The sequence below is a fragment of the Carcharhinus amblyrhynchos genome, chromosome 5, assembly GCF_965287045.1.
Source record: "Carcharhinus amblyrhynchos chromosome 5, sCarAmb.v2.hapA, whole genome shotgun sequence".
NCBI lineage: Eukaryota > Metazoa > Chordata > Chondrichthyes > Carcharhiniformes > Carcharhinidae > Carcharhinus > Carcharhinus amblyrhynchos.
Genome location: NC_137328.1, coordinates 2,870,898 through 2,888,049, shown reverse-complemented (window position 1 = coordinate 2,888,049; position 17,152 = coordinate 2,870,898). Strand labels below are relative to the sequence as shown.

Sequence of the window (17,152 nt, the reverse complement as noted above, 5' to 3'; positions counted from 1 at the left end):
TTGAAGTCCAGCCCTGGAGGATTGGAGATGTTGCTTCATTCAGAGTTCTGTTGCTCTTCAGTAAATGAGGCATTAACATCAACTGCCTTAAATTTAGCGCCTAACTGTGCAGGCGACTCAGAGAGCTTTGTCTCACTAATATATTCATGCAGCAGGTGTGATTCTTGTGAATCAGATCCACGGTTAGAATAAATGTAGGGGAGATAACCATGAGTTGAAGATAAGAATGATTAAATGTTTCAGGTGTAATTGGCTTTTAATGTGGATACAACCAGTCATTTAACACAAACAATCATGTCTTCAGATCCTTACAGTGCTGGAAGACAAGAGTAAAGAAGCTTTACAATTAACAGTACTGCATGTTTTGCAGAGAGACTGGAGAATGTGTACTCTACCACATGAGTAGCATCATTACATAGGATGGGTTTGACAAGGAAGTCATGATTAAATGCAGAAGTTGAGTGTAGAAATGTTTTGCGTGCATTCTGAGATCAGATACAACCGAGTGAGGGCAACGTGCAATATTGCTGCATTGACAAATCTGAGATCTAACTATATGGAGGGAGGTAAACTCAAACCAGTACAACTTCTGAATCCAGAAATCCAGGTAGCATTCTGGAAGTTCCCGAAACCCACATCAAACAACAAACATACTGCAGATGCTGGAAATCTGAAATAAAAGCAGAAAATTCTGGAACACTCGGCAGGTCAGGCAGTGCCTGTGGAGAAAGGAGGAGGCAGAGTTAACAGTCATTAATATTAACTTAAACCCAAATACACGTAGGTTGGGTGGATTGGCAGTGGTAAATGCAGGAGTAATGTGGGGATGGGAAGGCTGGGTGGGATGCTCTGTCACTGTGTGGGTGTAGACTCAATGAGCTGAATGGCTTCCTTCTGCACTGTAGGCATTCTATGATTCAGAAGGTAAGTGCCTTTTACAGCACTGCTTGTGGGCTAGGAGGAGCCCTCCCTCTCCCTCACCCCCTCCTCTCCCTCACCCCCTCCTCTCCCTCATCCCCTCGTCTTCCTCAGTGCTGCTCTGGCCCCCTCCTCCACTCCCCCCCAACTCCCTCTCCAACCCCACTCCACAACCTGACCTCCCTCCTCTGAAACCCCTGCCCTTTCCCACTACCAGCTTCCCTGACCCCTTCCACTTCAGCTCCCCCTCTCCCCATTGCTGAGACAAGTTTGCAGCTGGGTTACCTGTGTGACCATGAAGGGAAGTTGCATCTGGACAAATGATCCGTAATCACTGATGATAAGTTTCTGATCTGATTTCGCATTTACAGCATTCATGCTTTTTCTTTGTCTGGACTTGGTTCAGGATTAATAAAAACCAAATGAGATTTTGATACTGGTCAAACAACCCCTTTATTCATCTTTTTTCCTAATTCTCAGAAGGTCAAGTGCATTTCTGTAATAGAAATAAACATAAAGCTTCTCATCACTTTATAAATGCTTTGAAAATGGATGAAAGATGTGAAGGGGACATGTTATTAGTGCTGAAAATGAACTCCTGTTCCATTTTAGATCACTAGAATTTTAAAATTCTTATTCTTGTCAACAACTATTTACATATAAAACACCTTCAACAGAATTAAATATCCCAAGGCTCTTCACAGGTTTCTCATAAAGCAAGTAAAGGGGAGTTGATGGTATTATAGCTAGACTATTAATCTAGAAACTCAGCTAATATTCGAGGAACTGGGATTTGAATCCCGCCATGGCAGATGGTAGAATTTGAATTCAATTAAAAAAAAATCTGGATTCAGTATCTACTGATGACCATGAAACCATTGTCGATTGTTGGAAAAGTCTATCTGGTTCATTAATGCCCTTTAGGGAAGGAAATCTGCTGTCCTTACGCGGTCTGGTCTATATGTGGCACAGTGGTTAGCGCTGCTGCCTCACAGAGCCAGGGACCTGGGTTCGATTCCCAGCTTGGGTCACTGTGTGTGGGGTCTGCACATTTTCCCCGTGTCTGCATGGGTTTCCTTGGGTGTCCGGATTTCTTCCCACAGTCCGAAAGACGTGCTGGTTAGGTGCATTGGGTGTGTACTCGAACAGGCATCGGACTATGGCGACTGGGGGATTTTCACAGTGACTTCATTGCGGTGTTAATGTAAGGCTTGTGACACTAATAAATAAACTTTAAGTGTGACTCCAGAACCACAGCAATGCGGTTGACTCTTAACTGCCCTCGGGCAAATAGCGATGGACAATAAATGCTGGCCAGCCATGCCCCATGAATGGGTACAAAAAAAGTTGAGAAGGACGTATTAGGGCAAAACTTGTAGTTCCTCCATGGCCTCACTCCTTTTCTGTAATCTCCTCCAACCTCCCAACCCTCTGAGATCGCTGCATTCCACCAATTCTGGCCCCTCGTACATCCCCGATTTTAACCACTCCATACTTAGTGGCTGTGCCGTCAGCTGTCAAGGCTCGAAACTCTGGAATTCCATCCCTAAACCTCTCTGCCTCTCCACCTCACTCCCCTCCATAAGATGCTTCTTCTTAAAACCTACCTCTTTGCCCGAGCTTTGATCACCTGCCCCTGTCTCTCCCTATGTGGCTTGGTGATAAATTTTGTTTGGTAACACTGCTGTGAACGTGTTAATGGTGTCAAGATATGCAAGTTGTTGCTGGAGAGTTGAGGCATTATCAGTGCATAAATGAGGTTAGAGCAGCAACAGGATCTCTCCCCCCGCCATCTAGAACATTACTCAAGTAGTCTCCAGGAAAGATCAGTACAAAATGGCAAAGCAGATTGATCATAGGACTAGAATGAGGCCATTCAGCCCCTTAAAACTGTTGCACTGTTTATACGTTCATGGCTGTCCATATGTCAATGCCATATTTTTAATATTAATTTACAGAATGTGTGTGTCACTGGCTGGGTCAGCATTTATTGCCCATCCCTAACTGCCCTCCATTTCAGAGGGCATTTGAGAATCAATCACATATACCCACTGTAATCCATATTTCTCAATATCCTTGTCAAAAATTTGATTTTGTTCTTGAAAATCTTCCCATTGGCTCTCCAGCATATTGTGGGAGTTCTAGGTTTCCAACTCTTGGTGTGAGAAAGTGCTTCCTGATTGCAATCCAATATATACTCACTCTGTTCTGGATTCCCCATCAGAGGAGATAGAATCCCTACAGTGCAGAAGGAGGCCATTTGGCCCATTGAGTCTGCACTGACCACAATCCCATCCAGGTCCTATCCCCATAACCCCATGCGTTTACCCTAGCTAGTCCCACTGACACTAAGGGGCAATTTAGCCTGGCCAATCCACCTAACCCGCACATCTTTGGACTGTGGGAGGAAACCGGAGCACCCAGAGGAAACCCACGCAGACACGGAGAGAACATGCAGACCCGCAGAGACAGTGCTCCAAGCTGGGAATCGAATCTGAGACCCTGGCGCTGTGGGGCAGCAGGGCTAATCACTGCACCAGTTTATCTGTGTCCACTTTATCAAATCTTATGATCATTTTAAGATGAGATCAACCCAAACCTTCTAAGTTCAAGGGAATATGTTTGGTCTACACAACTTGGCCACAGAAAAGATTCCATTGAATCATGGTATTATTCTGGTGCTGCAGTTCAAAATATCATTCTAGAGTTTCAATTCCCGGAACTGTAAGCAGCTTTCCTCATAGGGTCTAACTAAATCTCTGTGGAACTAAGTAAATATTCCAATCACCTTGAGGTAAATTTCGATATTCCACTGTTTTTCATTGCTGCTTTGAACCTGGTGCCAAAATGGGCAGTAGCAGTCTTTTATTAGCGGTGTGTATTTCTGTCTATGTGTATGTGTGCATGAGATTTATTTATTAATTAGTGTCACAACTAGGCTTACATTAAACATAGAAACTAGAAGCAGGAGGTGGCCATTCAGCCCTCCAAGCCTGCTCTATCCATTTTGATCATGGCTGATCATCGATTTCAATATCCTGATTTTCCCCTGTTGATCTCTTCAGCTTCAAGAGCTGGATCTAATTCCTTTTTGAAATCACATTTCGTTTTGGCCTCGACTACATTCTGTGGGAGTGAATTCCACACATTCACCACCCTCTGGGTGAAGAAATTTCTCCTCACCTCAGTCCTAAAAGGTCTTTATCCTCAAACTGTGATGCCCTAGTTCTGGACTCCCCCACCATTGGAAACATTCTTTCTGAATCTACCCTGTCTAACCCTGTTAGAATTTTATAAATTTCTATGAGGCCCCCTTCTCATTCTTCTCAAGTGAATGTAATCCTAGCCAATTTAGTCTCTCCTCATATGACAGACCTGCCATCCCATTGCATTAATACTGCAATGAAGTTACTGTGAAATTCTTCTAGTTGCTACATTCTGGCACCTGTTCGGGTACACTAAGGGAGAATTTAGCACGGCCAATGCATCTAACCAGCGTGTCTTTCAGTCCGTGCTTATGTTTTAGTGTAAATGTGTGTGCGTATCAATGAGTGTGTGCACACGCATGTGTGAGTATATGTGTGTGTGTGATGTTTGAGTGTATGGGAGTGATGGTGTGAGTTGAAGAATTTGTGTTTGAGCGTGTGTGAACACGGTGCGTGATTGCGAATGCGTGCGAGACCTAAGCGTGCATGTGAGTTGTGGCCGGAATTTTACCGCACTGCCCGCTACGGGAATCGGAGCGGGTGAGGGCGGACCATGGAAAGATCCAGTGACCTTGGGCGGGATTTTGCGGTTTCGGGACGAGCGAGGCTGTAAAATTGCGCCCACGTGCGTATGACGGTGTGAACGTGAAGGAGAGTTTCAGCGAGTGTAAATGAGTGTGCAAGGGGGCTGGAGCCCCATTATTCTTCTCATGTTGTGTGGGAAGTAGGGTTTAGAATCAAATGTAAAATAAAAACACATTTATTTAGAAAGGTGGAAGAAAAAGAGATGAAAAGCAGGAGTTTTGAAGAATGGCAGGGTTGCCAGCTGGGGAGGGTGGGGGGGGGGGGAGTGGTTTCCCCCTGATGCACCATCTGAAGACATTGCCTGGCGGACTTTTGCTCCAGTAATCTCAGATGCATCTCATCTGCATAGTTTCAAAGCTCCAAAGCCACCCCAACCCCTCCTCCTCCCAGTCTCTAGTCCTTGCTGGCTGCGAGCTGCCTTATAGCACACACACACACACACACACACAGAGCAGCAGCAGCGGCAGCACCACCACCTCTCTTCGCCCTGTTTACAGGCTGAGATTAAATGCTCTCCAAACCTCCTTTGCCCTCCAGGAGGCAGCGCCTTCAGTCAGCATTGCAAGGCAGGCAAACAGCCACTGCTAGGGGAGGGCGAGGACAGGGCAGTTTTTAGCTAGGGAAGTGCCAGAGTTGGAGCTGGACCTTCTCAATTTATCTCTTTGGGCAGTGCCTTACGTCACAGACTAGTTCACTTTCCAAAGAGGGAAGGGAAATGGAACTGAAGCTCGGCAGAAAGCTCATTGTAAAGAGGGGGGGGGGCAAGTGGACATGCTAAAGAACTCTCCCCAGCCCCTGGGTCCATTCAATAAAATATAACGGTGGCTGGAGGATCTGGACAAGCATTGCACAAGCCCAGAACTTTGGCTGATTGCTTGCAATTAGCAGTGCGGGAGATGCAGAAGTTTTTAAATGATATTTTTTTCCTCCCAATGATTAAGTGTGTCTGATTCCACCCCCTCCTTCCAAAATTGGGTTGAAGTGATTGTCCCTGGCACCTGTTAGATTGGCACAGTGCCTGGGGAAAGCCTCCTTCTCTTCCCCCCTGTGGCTAATGTGTTCAACTCTTTCAACCTCCCCCACACCAGCGCTTTGTCATCAACTTTTTTTTTTGCTCCTCTCTCTCCCTTCTCATTGCCTTCTCCCTTTCTTTTCCTCTCTCTCTCTCTCTCTCTCTCCCTTTCTTGCCAAGTGCCCGTCACAGATCAGGTCATCTGCAGTTTTAACAGCAAGGAGGAGAGAGAGAAAGAAAAGGAGCTGGAACGGTAGGGGGGGAGGAGAGAGAGAGAGAGAGAGAGATGGCGACCCTCTAAGATCCCTGCAGACAGACCCATGCAGGAGGAACTTTCAACACCAGGGCAGCCAGAAGCGAGAGAGGGAGAGCAGGCGAGGAGCTTTGGGCTCGCCACGGGCAGGACACACAGGGGAGGAAGGAGGAGATCTTGCTCCTGGTGGTGTGGGAGTGAATTCTGCCGGGGTAAGATTGCTGCTCCAACTTGCCTCTGCTGCTGAGAGGGCGAGCTTGTATTACATGTCTCTGTTGTATTAATGTGTGTGACTCTGCCTTTTCTCCAGTGGTGGGGGTGGCTACTGCTTGCACAGAGAAGGGAAGGCAGCTCTGGAGGACTTAGGCAGCCAGAATCACATCTCTTCAACATTTCTCAACATTTCCTCTTCCCCTTGCATGGATCTTGCGCTTTCCAGGAAGAAGGAGGCTCCCTCAAGACATTGTGGCTGTGCAAGAGGTGAGTGGTCTCTTTGTTCTTTTGTTTTTTTGAATGTTTCTCGTGGCTCCCCTTTGAGTTGAGAAGAGAAAGTGCTTCTCTCTCTCTCTCTCTCTGAGCTAACGCCATTGCATCGGGAGCTTTGCTGTATTTGGCTGGTGTGTGTTTTTTTTTGTTTGAGGAGCAGTGTGTAACCATTGCTAGCATTCTCTCCCATGAAAGCTCCTTAGTTATGGTGCAGCTGGTCCCAGGTCTGGAGACAAAGGCAGCGACAACAGCAGCTAAGCTGCACACCATTGCACTTCCTCATAGGCCACCTCCCCCCACTGCTCTAGGTCTCTTTTGCTCTCCTAAATGTGTCTCTGACCTGCCTGGCTTCCTCCCCCCTCCCTTGAAGGTCTATCTGGCTCTTGCATGAAACGCTAGGTTCTTTTTGTTGTTGAGTGTGCTGTGGAGAACTCCCTCCCTCCCCATGAGGGTCCATAGGAATGACTCCTCCTCTAGCCTGATGTGAAGCCATTTTTTTCAGAACAGCTCTGGGGAGTCAGTTGTGTGAAGGAAGAACGACTGCTTAGTCTGTAGATGTTCCTACCACTGGAAGCGCCAGAGATCCCTCTTGCATTCAGGTAGGCCCATATCATTGTCCTTCAGAGAGAGAGAGAAAAAGAACAGAAAATGGTGGAGAAAGAAACTGTTTTCAGCCTTGCATTCTGGGGGAGATTAAGATTCTTTGATAAGAGGAAGATCTTTTTTTTAAAATTCCTTTCCAATTTGATTCAGTTTATGACACCAGGTTCTGGTGGACTGTTCCTGTGGTCCTACTAAATCATTTTAAAGCATTTTTTTTGTGTTTTGAAAAGTGAAATTCATTCTTCTCTGAAGACAGGTTCTGACAGGAGCTCAGAGAAGATGGACTAAAAGAAGCATTGCAGAATGTGGAGGTCTTTTCATGTATTTTTCTGAAATCTCAAGGACAAGAGGACTGAAAGATCTCTAGAATTAGACATGCTTCCTTTCTGAGAATCTCCTTTTATTGAGCTTAATTATTTCTGAATGTGGTCTCTGTTGCAGTTCTACAATTAACACAATTAACTGCTCTACAATTAAGCTGTAGCTATCTGGGAGCATTTGCTTCCATGGGTTGGTTGCATTTACCGTTTTTTAAATTCAATGTCGTGTGCTCATGAGATTTTTTAAAAAATGTTCCATCTTGGTGCCAGTCTTGCAATAATGAGTGCATGCATCAGAAATTAAAATGAGATGGCTCATGACTATGAGATGACCAATAAATTATTAAGATCTTGGATGTTGAAAATAAGTGTTCTGTTGAATTTAAAAATGTGCTGAAGAGCAAACAGAGATTATTTATCACTCAGAAAAAGATATTAAGGAACAATGATGCTTAAACGAGGATATTGCCTATGCTTTGACATTTATGTTGTGATGTCCTTCCAGCATTGCTGTAGAGAAGTTGCTTATGAACTCGAGGTTTCTTTGTCAATAGCTTTAATATCATCCCTGGTTTGGATGAGAGACTTGTTAGTCAAATGGGGAATTAGGAGATGTTGTCCTTCTGTTGTGACACCTCAATTTTTTTTTGCTTTGTAATCATGGTTGTATAGATCTTGAAGCTGCAGCGTAAAGAACCAAAATATTTGTAAACCCCTGGCATCCCCAACCCCTCTGTTTGTTGGGGAGGATCCAGAGGGTAGTTTCCCAGGGCAAATTAAAAACCAAAAAAAACCCCCCAAAATGCCAGATTGCAAATCCATGTTGGTACTTCTCAATGGGTGCTCCTTAACAGTAGCCATTTTGTAGAGATTACTCCAACCTCAAAGTGATGACCAAGTCTATTGACTTGTTAGATTTTCAATAAAAACGTTTATGTTGGTGTTGTTCCAATAGAAGGGCTTGATTTATTTGAAGCGAGCCCAATGTTTTGCAGGATTTTGCAAATTAACTTACAAATTTGATGTAAATTCTTGGTTAACAGTTTTTTGTTTATAAGAGTATTTGCCACAAATCGATGTGTTTTTCTTGTGGAGTTTCTCACTCTGATACTGAAATGGAAACAGAAGGCTGGATAGACGTTAAATAAAACTGTTTCTGGCTTTTTAATGGTTTTGGCTTTCTCATGATTGGATTGTCCATTTATACAAGGAAGGAAAAGCCTGCAGTGAATAATGTAATCCTCTCTCTCCCATCACAAAAACTATTCTGCTTTTGGTCATGAATTTGGGCATGAAATTGAGTATTGAGTCATGAGAAGCCAACACCAGTTTTTATTTAATATCTGAACTAGCCTACATTCTAGAACTCTGGTTCCTGGACTAACATTGACTTTTACTAGGTAGAAATGTACGTTCATAGTTTTATAGAAAATGTGTTTTCAATCTTTCTCAGACCCAACCAAAATATAGAACATCCAACCCAGTGAAAGATGTACCTGATTCCTGTGGGGGAAGCAAAAGGATTTTTGAAAAGCATGTTCGAAAAGAATAGGGCTTGTTTTGGGAAAGATGGATTGGTTTTTGGAACCTGTTCTAGACGTGATAAGACCGAAAAATGTAGGAGCAGAAGTAGGCCATTCAGCTCTTCGGGCCTGCTCCATCATTCAGTGAATGGGGAGGTGATAGTCTAGTGGTATTGTTGCTAATCCAGAAACTCAGTTAACGTTCTGGAGACCTGGGTTCGAATCCCACCATGGCAGATGATGGAATTTGAATTCAATAAAAATATTTGCAATTAAGAAGCTAATGATGACTATGAAACCATTGTTGGGAAAACCTATCTGGTTCACTGATGTCTGTTAGGGAAGGAAATCTGCCATTCTTATCTGGCCTGGCCTGGCCTATATGTGACTCCAGAACCACAGCAATGTGGTTGACTGTCAACTGCCCTTGGGCAGCTAGGGATGGGCAATGAATGCTGGCCCAGCCAGTGACACTCATGAGTCATGAATGAATAAAAAAATCATAGATGATCTGATATACTCAACAGTGGGGATCTGGGCTTCAGAAGTTGCTATTTTTCAAAACTTAAGAGAAGATAATTCAAGAGTTGCACTTAAAGAGTGGTGGGGGTGAATTGGAACCTCCAGAATCTTGAACTTAACAGATGTGCTGTTATTCTGTTCTATATCCTTGTAATTTAAAAATATGTGAGCAGAATTGGTAACAATAGAATACATACTGATTATTTCTGCGGTACTTTTGCAACATCTGTGGAACTTTTCCCCCTGCACAGGAACTTGGGACCTGGAAGCACCTTGAGACAGGAAACGTAACTAAGCTAGGTGACAGAATGGACTGTATTTTGAGAGAGATTTGGACACGGTTCATCTGTTTTTAGCAAGAAGCTAGCTTGTAAAATGGCAGACAATTTTGCAAGCACGGTGTGGGATATTTGAGTGGAGTTCAATTTTGCAACCTTTTTCTCCAACCACTTTTTTTTATTCTGAAACTCTCATTCTGCCTTGAACAAAGACAGTTGCTAGATCTTTCTGAAATGTGGCATTGCTGGCTTGCTTCTCAAGTGCAGTAGTCAGTCATTTCCTCTCGACTTTTTTTAGGATTTTCCACATTTGGCCCTTGCATTGCTTCCAGCTTGCAAAACGTGCCTGTGGGTTAATATAGTTGTTAAAAATCAATTTCTCTTAAGGGGCTTACTCTAAATCTCAAGTGAGGTAGCTTAGATTAGACCATAAGAAAAATTCAGAATAAGCAACATGTAACTGACCATGTTATTAGTGATAAAATAGAACTAATTTAATGTGAGTGGAAACTGCTTTATCCATAGTCTCTCTGCACTGGTCCCTTCTAGATCATTCCATTTTCTATTCACCTGCCATCCTGCTCTGTGGCTACTTGAGACATTAAGTGCTTGTGTAAAAATGCACATTTTCAAGTCAGAATTATGTTACAAGTGTAGACAACCCTTTTATTCTGCACAATAGACCTCCTTTCCACACCTTACCTTTGCAGACCTGGATATCAGTTTGTGAGGAGCTGAGCTTTCAGGTTTTATTCTGCGTCCATCTTCCAAATACTTGACGCTTGAATTGGGAATTGTGCAGTTGTTGATGGCAGGCAAAATGTAAAGGTTATTTTTCTGAATATGAGGATTAGCTCGAGGAGGAAGGTTCAGCACTGAGGATCTGGTGAAACAGGGATGCAATATGTAGGTCTCAGTGGGGACTTGGAGTCATATGATTGATTGTTCTGTCCACGACTTTCACTGCTTAACAATGAGTTGCTCTCAGTTCCGTGAATTAATGTTTTGGGTGCTTTCCAACGAGCTTAGCACAAGATGGTGGTTAAGACACTCCAAGAATGTTGCCTGTTGAGATCTGTAATGGCTGTAACCTAATTGTGCTTCCTGAATTTCAATGCGTGTATAGACAGTGGTCTTATCCTGCCTGCTGGAACTGTTTCACTCGACAGTCTCTCTCTCTCTCTCTCTCTTGTATTAGTCTAATGAGATGCCTAAGAATGATGGATTAAATTGATGTAAAGAACGATGATGGTGTCTTTGCATCATGCACGAGCTGATGGAAAACGTGGGAAGAGTTTTCTTCTCCTGAAATATGGAAATGGGATCTTTGTTGTACACTTGAGAGATTTAATTGTTTTCAGGAATAGGAGGTCATCAGATTTAGGTTCTAGTTGGGAGATGAAGACTTTCTCAACATCACTGATGTTAATGAGTAATAAGCCAGTGCAGTTAAAGCTTTGACTCCTGAAGGCTGTTGTGGGAGACACGATATGATGTCTATATTTAATTTCTCAGATTTATCAAAAATACTTGTCACAATACAGCCAGCTTCTTGAGTGCCTTGTTTAAAAAGTTCAACGTGAGCTGTAATTCAAAGCCTTTGAGAAAAGTTTGATTTGATATTGTTGGACCTGAGAAGAATTTCTTATTTTTGTTTTTGTCTTAGCAAAGGTTAATTCCTTCCTAATTTAAAGGGAGTTATACTGTCCAGAGGTGGTACACGGTGATTCTAATTCCAGCTCCCATGTACTCATCTCTTTTCCCACACCCTCACCAAAATAATTCACCTAAAAGAGAGAGAATTTCCAGGTGACCAGATGGACTTATTTTTGCAAATGCCATGTCCTTATTTAAGATTCTAGATTACAGTTTGAAGAGGAGCAATGAATTACTCTTGATATTTAATCCATCTCCCATATTTGATCTACATTCTGTCCATTGATAATCAGTAACGTTGCAAGTATCAACCCCGCAAAGGATTGTGCTGGGAAAGGGTTAAAAAAGTGAAGGAGAGTCATGATTAGGGAATTCCATTATTGTGTGTGGCTGCTTTTCCCAATTAAACGCCTGGGCTAATCTCAGAGGGAACTATTCTTTATCTAAAGACTAAGGACTTGATTAGAGAGACCAGCAGAAGACTAAATAATGGTGGAGCACCAGTTTATGAAACAACTTAGGCTGGACAGAATCTCAGGTGAACATGATGTAATTTAAAAAAAACTTCCACGTTGTCTGGATGTGCAAAGCATGTTCCAATAAATGGAAAGTTGTATCTTTTTAAAACAAAGGTTCGGAGCCTTACACCAACAGCACCCAGAGATTAAACTGGTCTTGATCTGAGAGAGCATATTCATCCATCTCAAATATCAAAGAGTGCAGTTGCACCTAGAATTTGAACTACTGTGAGAGTTGGAGCAAATGTGGAGTTAATATCTCTGTGAAACTTCACAAGGACTGATGTACGTGAGCACTGGAAGTGCAGGAGCAGAAAAACAAGGAGTTACCAAATCTCGTCAAACTGGATTCCAAGTATTTGGAAAATTGCCAATAGGAATCTTGTTTTGTTCCAGAGAGGCAGAAAATGGTGATTTGAGATGTGAATAGAAAGCTGAACTCTCCATGGAAGGGTTGAGTCTAAGTGTGAGACTGGTTGTATCCACTCGTCCTTATCCGTCTAGCAGAAGATAAAATGTGAAGTGTAATCTGTTCTAACTCTCATCTGTAAGTCCACGCATTGCATGAAATGTCCCTTTAAAGGAAATAATGGCATTGGTGATTGATGTCACTTGCTGAGAGGGAAGCACCCACTGAATCTTAGCTCTGAAAGGAGATAGTGTCTGGGTAATCCACACTGTCCTACTTTTTAACTCAAGGTTGCAAAAAAAAAATTGCTTTGCGTTTTGGCTTTCCAAGGTGGGTAGGCAGGCACACTGACAAAGAACTCCTGGGATCTAACATGTGCCTTGTGGTTGTGTTCAAAGCTTTTCTCTTTTCTCTGAAAAGAAAGAGAGAGATCTGCATCTGGAGAGTTGCAGAATGGGGCCTCTGATCTGCAAAGCTAGCAAGCTGCTGCCAGAGTTGTGACGCAGGAGATAAAACTGTTGGGCAGCAGCAGCTGGGGGGTGGGTCCACAGAGAAGGATGTAGTGTCTACATGAAGAACTTGGCTTGGCAGAGAGCAGGCAGCCATTTCATCTCAGCAGATTATAACGTTGGTTGCTAGGGGAGTTTGAAGGCAGCACCAAAGGGGGAAAGAAAATGTAGAATAGGTTCAGAACCTTCAAGAATCACTTTAAACACCTGGCAAGGCTGTCCACATGAGATTTTTCTTTTAAAACAAAAATCACCTCATGAAAGCACCATTTCATTTAGTTAGTCTTTTTCTCCCCCCGCCTGCTCTCTCTGAACCATTTCCTTTGTTTGCATTGACTTACAGATTTATAAAACTATTGTAACAAAAATATACATCTTAGCAGTTGTGCTTTTTTTTATTTGGAGAGACCTACTTCATTGTTGGTTCGTTATTGTCTAGTTAACGCTAGGAATGTTTTTTTTCCTCCAATTTAGGAAACACAAGATCTAGTCAGTAAGATTCTGGTGGAATGTTTCTGTCGCGATGAGGCAGATGTGTACAGCTTTCCTTGGATCAATTAAAACTGGAATGAGCAAACGATGGGAGTTTGCGTGAGATGTGGATTAAGCTAATTTGAGGAAGTGTCTTCCTGAAACGGCGGGGTAGAGTTAGAAAGCAGTTGGAGAAGAATAATTAAAGCTCTTATCTTCAGATTCCATATTTTATCAAGTGTATGTGCTGGTGGAATTGTTCAAAGTTCAGGTGCTGGCTGGTAATTTGCATGCAGCAAACTGGAGCTGTTCAGCTTCACCGACCTGTTTGAAATGCAGAGTGTGTGTGTGTGGACTAGGTATTGAGTTGCATTTGCTTAGCCTCTGGATGGAGCAGTGGACAGAGTGATTGTTGTGTGGATGGGCGCGATCCAACCCACATTAATCCACCTAATGGAAGCAGCAGTCTTTGTTCGACACCCACCGCATTTGCTTTCATTGTCGTGACTGGGATGGGCGTCTAACTGAGGGAGCATTGGTGATTTATTGTCTTTTGTGTTATTTAACTGGAGGATCTTGATGTGCATTGTCAAAGGTGTCAGGTTAGAGTGGCCCAGAGGCAGCAAACCTGACACAACCATTATTATAATTAGCATTTACTGGTGGAAAACTAAATACTTGTCTGCGGGTATAAAAAGCCTCACCAAGGTGAGCGCGCTGCGTTTGAGAATAAGATGGGGGCCTTTGTGCTAAAATTGGACCTGTGTTATCAGGCAGGTTGTGACCACAGCAATTCTGCATCTTCTCATCACCCTGGCCATTTCCAGTGTGATAATGTTTCCTCCTGTTAGATTAATACAAGACCTCTTACCTTTGGGTCTTGGTGCATTAGGGCTGGTCTAAACTGAGAAACACTTGACAATTGCCTTGTTCTATTTGCAGTGGGTCGCTGAGAGAATCCAGCTGGGGTAGCACAGTGGGTTAGCACTGCTGCCTCACAACGCCAGGGGCCTGGGTTCGATTCCCGGCTGTGTGTGCGTTCTCCCTGTATCTGTGTGGGTTTCCTCCAGGTGTTCCAGTTTCCTCCCACAGTTCAAACGTGTGAGGGTTAGGTTGATTGGCCATGCTAAATTGCCCCTCCTTAGTGTGAGGGGGATTAGGAAGGTAAATATGTGGGGATACGGGGGTAGGACCTGGGTGGGATTGTGGTTGGCGCAGGCTCGATGGGCAGAGTGGCCTCCTCCTGCACGATAGGTATTCTATGATTTATGGTGCAAGGATGGAGTGGTTTTCTGAGAAGTAGCAAAGTGCAAGTAGACCTACATCAAAATGTAAGCTGGAGTTTTCCAACCTCGCCCATGGCTGGGATTCTCCAGCCCCGCTGCAGTGAATGGAGTTTTGGCTTTGCGCCAATTTCTTCATTCTTGCTAGCAGCGGTGATGGGGTGAACAACTCTGGAGAATTGTGACCATAATCTTTGAAAGAAGCAATACAGTGGCTGTATCATGCTTACTTTTAGCACGTTTGGAAGATTCTGTACCAAGAGAACAGGACAGTTTTCTCCTTGACATTAAGTGTCAGATTAAAGATTCCCCTTGGCTGGAAATCTTAGGAGCTCAGTTCTTGCCTGGGGATCTTTTTGCTTTATGGTATATCTGACAGGGAAAGCGAGCATTATTCTTTATCTTCTGGCCATTTTCAAATTGCTTGCAACACTGAAGGAAATGTTCTGGTTCAGTGTAGAAGCAAGTCATTTTTCTATTCTTCCCTCTCTCTGGTTCTTTGGGCAAGCTATCCAATTGGCCCCACTTATTCATAGTCTTGCAAATTTTCTCCCCTAAAATATCTTAAATAAGAATGATTTGAAGGACATAATATATAGACTTGTTTTTTCAGTTGTTGGACTTGGAGTTTGCTGCCTGACCAATATTATTGCCTGTTCCTAGATGCCTGAGGGCAGTTGAGAATCAACCACGTTATTGTGGATCTGCAGTCACATGTAGGCCAGACCAGGTAAGGATGGCAGATTTCCTTCCCGAGAGGACATTAATGAACCAGATGGGTTTTTCCGGCAATCGACAATGGTTCCATGGTCATCAGTCGATTCTTCATTTCAAATGTTTTTCATTGAATTCAAATCCCACCATTTGCCATGGCTGGATTCGAACCCAGGTCCCCGCAACATTAGCTGAGTTTCTGGATTAATAATCTGGCAATAGTATCACCAGGCCATCGTTTCTCCATGTGTGTATGTGAATAACATTTTATTGAGTACGTTTGCTCATAATTTTGGAAACTTTGAATTTTTATGGAAAATGAAGATTGAAATTGAAAACAATTTTCACACAACTCCATCTGCCAGGGTTTCCAAAGAAAAGAGCAGTTATAAAATCTAAAAAGATGCTTCTTGGGAGGCTCTTGTTTTGTGATGAGATGGTGGGGGGTTCGATACATGAGGGCTGGCAGTTGCAAAGATCTTTGTCCTTAAGAATTGGTCAGGGTGACGTATCCATGAGCCATAATGTGAAGCATAGGAATAAATTCCATCTGGGATGGTGGACAAAGGAGACTATTGTGAATTGCTAATACATCATTAAAAATTATCACATGGGGATGAGTTCACTCTGTCAATGTGTTAGGGCGCATGGTTTAAAATGATGGCCATGAGTAAAAAGGGAAGTCAAGTGGAGGTTTTGCACAATCAGTGACCAAGGAGGCTTTTTGACAGGAAATAATTTTGAGGCAGTTGTGTATGTTTGTGGAGATGGGGATTGAGAGCGACAATGAGAAGCGGGACATGTGTGGAATAAAGTGAGAAGATAAGTATAAGGGATTGATGGGCTGAAATGATTTCTGTTACAGAATATCCTTATCAACATAGCTGGTTGGAGATGAAAGAGACAGGTGTTTTTCCAATTAATCTCTTTGTATCATGGAGAGAGGGGAGGGGCTTGGGTGGATGGGCTATCCTTGCAAATGGAACTCTTGGAAGATGGTTTAGAGCTTTCTGATCTATCTGCTTTTGTAGCATGCAAGTCTAACATAATTTCTGAATCGTATTGGGTCGGATCCTGCCTTGTAAGATGACTTCTTTGCTTGGAGGTAATATTGAGCTTGGTGAATGGCCACATGGCTGGTGTGAGTTTCAGATAGGCTCGGTTAACACAGGTATTTAATTGGTTTAAAAAGACCTTTTTTGTTCTTTCAAATGGATCAAACGTTTTTTTAAACATTTAAAGGAATCTTACTGTCCAGATCTACAGAAGCTAGAGTTGATTGCTCTTAGAATGGAAGTTAAGGGGAGATTTAATTGAGTTGTTAAAAATGATAGCGTAGATGGGGAGAGGCTGTTTCCGTGATAGGTAGGCCAGTAACCAGAGGACACGTGTTCAAGATAATTGGCTGAATGACCCGAGGTGGAGGAGATTTTTTTTTACTGTGTAATAGGATATTTTGATTATCTGGAAGGGTGGTGGAAATAGATTGAGATTCAGTCATGACTTTCCAATGGGAATTGGATAAGTATTGAGAGAGGACAGTGGAGAGTGTGACTAATTGTGTAATGCTTTCAAAGGCCATGGTATGATGGGCAGAGTGGCCTGCTTCTGGATCTGGAGAATTGTATGGAATAGAGTGTTCCAAGCCATGTGTCCAGGGTTTGGGGTTCCGAAGCAGCAATGGTGATTGCGGAGACTCCAGCCAGGATGGGAATTATTACTGGCAATGGGATGGCTGTTGGCTGCCCAAATTGGTTGTTCTTTCAATGTCCTGATTGGCCAGTCACTTCAGTTTAAGTTTACTATTGGTCACAAGCTTTACTTGTGATCAATAAAATCGCAAGGTTAAACCGGGGTCTTGGGTTCATGTCACACTATCTGTAACC

At 43.2% G+C, this 17,152-nt stretch overlaps 1 protein-coding gene across 7 annotated transcripts in view; it reads left to right on the top strand.

Annotated features, from left to right (window-relative positions):
• Nucleotides 1–5,703: 5,703 nt before the first annotated feature.
• Nucleotides 5,704–17,152, top strand: part of znf462 (zinc finger protein 462) — a 101,071-nt gene continuing 89,622 nt past the window's right edge. For 3 of the 7 annotated variants that reach the window (XM_080188337.1, XM_080188335.1, XM_080188328.1), the window contains exons 1-3: nucleotides 5,705–6,186; nucleotides 6,285–6,454; nucleotides 6,963–7,059. The gene's annotated coding sequence lies outside the window, so the exon portion shown is untranslated. Of the gene's footprint in view, nucleotides 6,187–6,284; nucleotides 6,455–6,962; nucleotides 7,060–17,152 lie in introns of all 7 variants that reach the window. The other 4 variants (XM_080188334.1, XM_080188331.1, XM_080188336.1 and 1 more) reach the window with 4 other exon arrangements.